At 41.5% G+C, this 6271-nt stretch overlaps 1 protein-coding gene across 1 annotated transcript in view; it reads right to left on the bottom strand.

Moving 5' to 3' along the window:
• Positions 1 to 2259: 2259 nt before the first annotated feature.
• The window catches only part of zzef1 (zinc finger, ZZ-type with EF hand domain 1), a 75819-nt gene continuing 71807 nt past the window's right edge, over positions 2260 to 6271 (bottom strand). The window contains exon 57 of the mRNA XM_063203532.1: positions 2260 to 6271. This exon is cut by the window's right edge and continues 87 nt beyond it. The gene's annotated coding sequence lies outside the window, so the exon portion shown is untranslated.

Raw genomic sequence — 6271 nt, 5'->3', positions numbered from 1 at the left:
TTCTGTTAAGGCCCCATCATCCAAGACATGTATTGTTCGGTGTGGTTATGTATTAGATGTACGTAACTTTGACAGTGAAAGGATTTACTGAGACCATGTGTACAGTGCACTGACTGAATAGACTGTGGAGGAACAGAATGAATAATGTCACAGAAAGCACAATTAACCAAAATAGGACACCCCCTATGATTCACAAACAAGTTGTGACAAAACTTCCATTAAACACTACACATCATTTCTCACACTTTATCATACATTTCACCTTTTGACACTTAAGTGAATGTGATGTATTGGGGTAGCCAACCATCTTGATTTATCCACGAGGTCCCGAATTTTACATAAATCTGTCAAGGAAGAGACAGCTCCTGTTCCGTTTTCATTCACAGAATAATTTGAAATATTTTATGAAGTATTGTATGAAGCATTCTGGAAAGGCACAACTCAAGCAATAATGTAGGGGTGGAGAAGGGTGGAGAAAGTTGCCAACCCTCAGCACAATAGTATGCAGATATGTAGGCCAATAATGAATGATAGGCCTTCTACGCAGGTTGGATTTGTGCAACGTTTGCGTTGTATAGGCCTATGTTGCTTCTGACTGAGGTTGAACTTGCTGTTTATCGTTATCTTGTTCAACAAACTAGAACGGATAGAAGGAGCGGGCCACAGCTAGTAGTTTAGCCAGCTAATTATGAAATAAAATGCTATGCTATGTATGTATAAACTTTGATTAGTACGCACATGCCAGTATCTTCATAGTCTTTTGTATGCATGTTTTTGCAAACAAAGCAATTCAAATATAGCCTGGTTCACAACAGACAGTGTGTGTGTAGCTTCGGTGCCCCCTGGTTGAGCAGAGCTACACATAGGCCTACTACCGTCTGGTACACAGCCATAGAGCACGCTATGGCTTCATCCTGAAAATAGATGGAGCAGTTATTGCTTCAATATCAACGGCAGCTCGCATTGAGGAGTCACAGGACAGATTATAGACTATATTGACTCTTTAGAGATTAACAGAAAGGTTTTTGAAGGAATTTGTTGGTGATGAGGCCGCGCAGGAGCAGTAAATGCTCTGTCTATTTTCTGGCTGAAGCCATCGTGTGCTCTATGGCTGTGTACCAGACGGTAGTGTGTAGCTCTGCTCCACCAGGGTGCACCGAAGCTACACACACACCATCTGTTGTGAACCAGGCTACTTCAAATTGACATCAAAATTGCACATTAAGCCTTTAATTTCTCCTGGAGTCAATTAATTACTTTTACTTCACGACTAGATGTCACTAGTGCATGTGAGGACAGTGTCATGTCCAGGGTACTCCGGTAGCATTATTGGCGGAATGGACTTCAACCTCCCTAAAGCTGAAACCTTTTCGCATTACCTTGACCAGTAGGCCACCACACCAGCATGCACTGTTGATTGCTTGATTGGACTTGCGTTGAGCACTGTCTACTGTAAATGCATGGCAAAAGTTGACTTCTCGTATTCTACACTCTGAAGCGACAAAAACAATTACAAAAACATAAAATACACCTGACCAGTATACTACCCCTTTAAGACCGGCTGCAGCATCTGTGCAATAAAACCTTTAGCAGCGTTTAGGCATTTACCTTCGACAGCATTCACAATTCTGTTACACTATTTTGGCCCAATATTAATGGGTTTGAAACTAATTGTCAATTCCCCCTTTCGTCATTTCGTGACGGCACCACAAAGCTTACTGTACAGTTGATTTGTTATGTTTTTTTTTTTTGTATATTTCACGAATGGCATGAGATACGGTTGGGTATGGAGCCTATGGCTTGGGAGCCATATGTGGCTCTTTTGGGAACTGTATCAGGCTCTTACTTAGCCTACCTAGGGTTGCCAACTGCCCTTGAAATACGGAATCAGCCCATATTAATGAATAAAAGTACGTGTTCTGTATTGAGCAGAAACGGGACACTGGAAATTACATCTAAGAACATTAGCGGTGACAAGGCAAATATGCTTCCAATATTACATCAGTACAGTGAGGTCCTATTCACTCCCTCTCACCACTTATCCAGACATCATCATCATGTCAGTCCATGAAAGTCAAAATTGAAATATTCAGTGGGCATTGGGTTTGGGGTAAGAAATACCAGGAGGGGTGAGAGATGGAGCTAAAACACGGTAGAAACCCAGGAAGTAACCCAGAAGTGGGTGATACTTGCAGTTGTTGATATGTACCTTACCTTGAGCTCATGATGCAGAAGAAACACAACACAACAGAAAAGATGTGCACACCAAAGTTGTATTTTAATCAAAAAAGTTTAACCACAAATCAGTTCAGGTTTTCCATGACACCCAGTCACATCAACACAATAAATTAGCATTATTCTGACTCTTTTTTTTTGTTTTGAACTGAATAAAGGGCTGATATGAAAGGTTTACTCATTAATTATCCAATATTTATATGTGCAATTAACAATATTCACAAATATTTACAGTCAAAAATAAAGTCAATTTTAACTTAATATTGACCAAAAAGAAAAAAAAAAGAAAAAAAATCAAGAATTGTAACCAAGTTAATGCGCAAAAAAAGATAGAAAAAGTTTAAACGAATCAATCATTTTTTGTCTTTAAAAATATAATAATTCATGAGAAGAATGTGATATGATAATTAAATTAAGATTGCTTCATCGTTTTTTTTTTTTTTTAATCCTTGAATAGTAGGCACATTGTTCATTTCTGAGACCCAGCCAAGGGAGTGTCTCTACCCCACAATGGGGAGGTTCCCTTTGGCTGGGTCATGCAGCCGTAATGGGTCTGTCCCCAACCCAGGGAGCAGTGGAGTGGGACGCGGACCCAATCCACAGCCCCTGACATGGCAGGACAGCCCCGAATGACTGATCCTAGTGTAAACAAAAGCGGCAGAGACTGAAAGGGGTGACTAGATGCCTTTACTGAGCTCCTCTCCTCCCCTTCCCTTTTCCTCTCCTCTCCTCTCCTCTCCTCTCCACCACCCCCTTAGGGTCTCCCCTTCAGGCTACTCTATTGTTCGACACAGTATTGATTGATGGATTTGTAAAACCAAAATAAAAAAATAAAAAATAAACACGTGTGGATCTATAAACCTTCATATGACACATACAGTACAATTCCTACATAAGAGCTTGACATACTTGCAAGACCAGCCAGGCTTACCATCTCGGTCTCCAACACACTTACATACTCACCCCACAGACACACACACACACACAATACTGAGAAGCCCTGAAGAAGAGGAGAGGAGCTCACGTTTATGTTTATGGTGTATGTTTGATGATAAGTTTCTTTGGCATATATATTTTCCCATCGAGATCTCACACACACTCAACTAAAATGAAAATTAAAAAAAAGAAAAATAAATATCTAAATGCATCTACATAATGACGGTTAAATTTCTATACACGACCGCTATGAGGTCTCGTGAAACAAAATAATAATAGTAATGATATTGGCATGTGTGACAGTGTATAGTGAGATTGTAAATAGATTGTAAGAGTACATTCTTGTCCGTCCACCCGAAGCAGCTGATAGACACTGAGCTAATGGATAAAGTGATACCGTTTCCTCCACAATATGAGATTCATGCAGTTAATATTATATAAAAAGAAGTGAATGGATGTTTGTCTCCATCTCGCCAAAGTTGGGTTTTTTTTAAGATCAGCAACATGACTGTGTGTGAAGTGAAGGAGCACACATTTGATGTGTTGTTTAGACAGCTTACAGCTTTATAGTATGTAATTGCCATTTCTTTGCAATGTAATTTCAGACGTTTCTTTGCAATATGTATGCTGCCCATTCACAAATGTGATCTTTTCATGAATACTTACTCTGTAATAAACTAAAATTTTCTGGACTGACCAAAGTACAGCACAGAAGTCTATGGATGAGCAATTAAAAATGGCGAACATGGAGAAGATCCACCTTGTTATGGATGAAAAAAAGTGTTACTTTCCAAATTATGACGAATATTTAGAAATTGGTGGTGGTAGTACATAAACATGAAATGGGCAACATTCATGAATGGGCAGCATCAATTCTTTAAATAAACCACAAAATCACACACTCAAACTTTTAAAAAGCTGAGTAACCAGCACACAGGTGGAGAGACCAGAATCCTAATCCTAAAATCCTGTTTGTGTGTGAGTGTGTGTGTGTTTGAGACAGAAAGAGGTTAGTAGGGGTGTTGTGTGCGATGCTACTATGCAAATGCGAAATCATTATTTCACAAATCAACCACAGGACACATCACATCATGCAAATGTGCTTGTGCACTAGCCAGGGAACCTACACTGGATACTTGCTACTCTCTCTTTCCCTCCCTCTATCATTCTCTCTCCTTCTCCATCCATCTCTTTCCTTCTGTCTGTCTCCGTGAAGCAGGAAGAAATAGACTGTGCAAAAGGCTGTGCAGCACCAGTGTTGCCCCCTAAGCACACCACACACACGTACTTAGTTTAAAATCACATGTTTCACAAAGGAAGAGTTGATCGTGTTATGACTATTATTCAGCATGGCATTCCAACCAATTCATAATTTCTTTCTTTCTTCCCCCCTGAAAAACATGACATGGCATGAGTTTGTGTTTTATATTGTGAGACCAAACTCCCTTGTGTAATGTTTATGGCACTTTCCCTTTCTGGACTTCTCTTCGTAGCTCTCCTAGCAGCTAGTCAGCCATTATCAAAGGTGCAGAGGTCCCGAATCCAGGTCCAAAAAGTTAAAAAAAAAAAAAAAACCTGCCACAGTTACCTTCCAAGACAGGTGACGTCACAGAGGAAGGTGGGGGACATGCTTGCTGTTGGATACGAATGCCCATTGTCATGCGAATGTTATGTCAATTTCGTGTGCGGTAGAGCACCAGACACAATGTTTGTATCCAGACAAGTGCGTACAGTGCAATATTAACAGAACGGCGAGGGGCGATCTTCCGAACTTCCAAGTTGAGGTTGCGGTAGAGTCAAAAATCGTAATGAAAGCCCCTGTTGGCCATCTGCTTGCTACATGACATCTCCAGTATCGTGCGTTTTGCTCGGACCATTCTGAAGCAAGTATGTGCACACTGTCATACGCGGTTGTGTGCGTAATGTAAGGCTCACAGCAAGCACGTCCCCCGGCCTAACTGACCTACCTGTCGAGAATACTCATTAGGATAAGCTGATGCAGAGCAGGCTGTCTAAAATTTGTGGCAGGGTTCTTAACTTTCTGAACCGGGATTTGGCACCTCTTACCAAGGTGTGACATCTCTTTAAATCTAGATGCCCATGGTGTGAGGGGTTTCTTCCAAAGCAAGCAAGTCACCTGAAGGAGAGAGCCATGGGTTAGAAAAGGAAGGCTGAAGGAAAAGAGAAAAGAGTTTTTGTTAACGCGGTACGCACGGGTGCTATTGAGAGCCTGGTCTTTAGGCCAGCATGACTGATGAGGCTCCGGAGCGGGGAGCAACTGTGTTTGGGTATTTTTAGGCAGCGTGTCCACCAGGAGACATAGCAGAGAAGAGAGAGAGAGAGAGAGAGAGAGAGAGAGAGAGAGAGAGAGAGAGAGAGAGAGAGAGAGAGAGAGAGAGAGAGAGAAGACAAAAACACAGAAAGAGGCAAGCAAGGTGACCTGCTTTTTGCGATGATCGATTGTCTCACCAAGGGTGGCTTGTCATTTTCTTTAAAAAAAAAAAGAGAGAAACAAAAAGAGAACCCTCTCAGAAGTAAATGTGGCAAAATTTGGCACACTTTCATGGGCGATAAAAAACCTAAAATAAAAAATACTTCAAGTAATACAGCTTGTGAAGCTAAACCAAACAAGAAAACGTATCTGAACACGGGATAGCATAGCCATCGCTACCCTCCTCTCTCAAACCCCCCACCCCCCATCCCACATGTCTTCTAGTGATATAGTTATGCACTGCATTTCACCTAAGGCAACAACTGTTGTGATCGGGAGGGCGATGCAAGTACGTCGTCGACAATCATACACAACAACGAAACGACAACAAAAAAGAGATTAAAAAATAGAAAAATACATCCCTTAATTCTTCGCCCTATTTGTTTGGACAGACAGTGGAAGTGATTCCTTTTACAGGCAGGATTTCTTCTGGAAGACATCAAGAGTCGAGTCCCCCCCCCTCCATCCCAAAGTTTTCTTCCCCACAGCGTCCTGTTAGGGATGGCGGGTGGGGAGGATGATGTTGGGGAAGTTCTTTCCTTCATCTCCAACTGCCAAACTCCGACCTCCTCTTCCTCCTCCTTCCTTGGCTTTTCTTTTCATCCCTCA

The sequence above is a fragment of the Engraulis encrasicolus genome, chromosome 7 (genome assembly GCF_034702125.1).
Source record: "Engraulis encrasicolus isolate BLACKSEA-1 chromosome 7, IST_EnEncr_1.0, whole genome shotgun sequence".
Taxonomy (NCBI): domain Eukaryota; kingdom Metazoa; phylum Chordata; class Actinopteri; order Clupeiformes; family Engraulidae; genus Engraulis; species Engraulis encrasicolus.
This window is presented reverse-complemented; position numbering and strand designations above follow the sequence as displayed.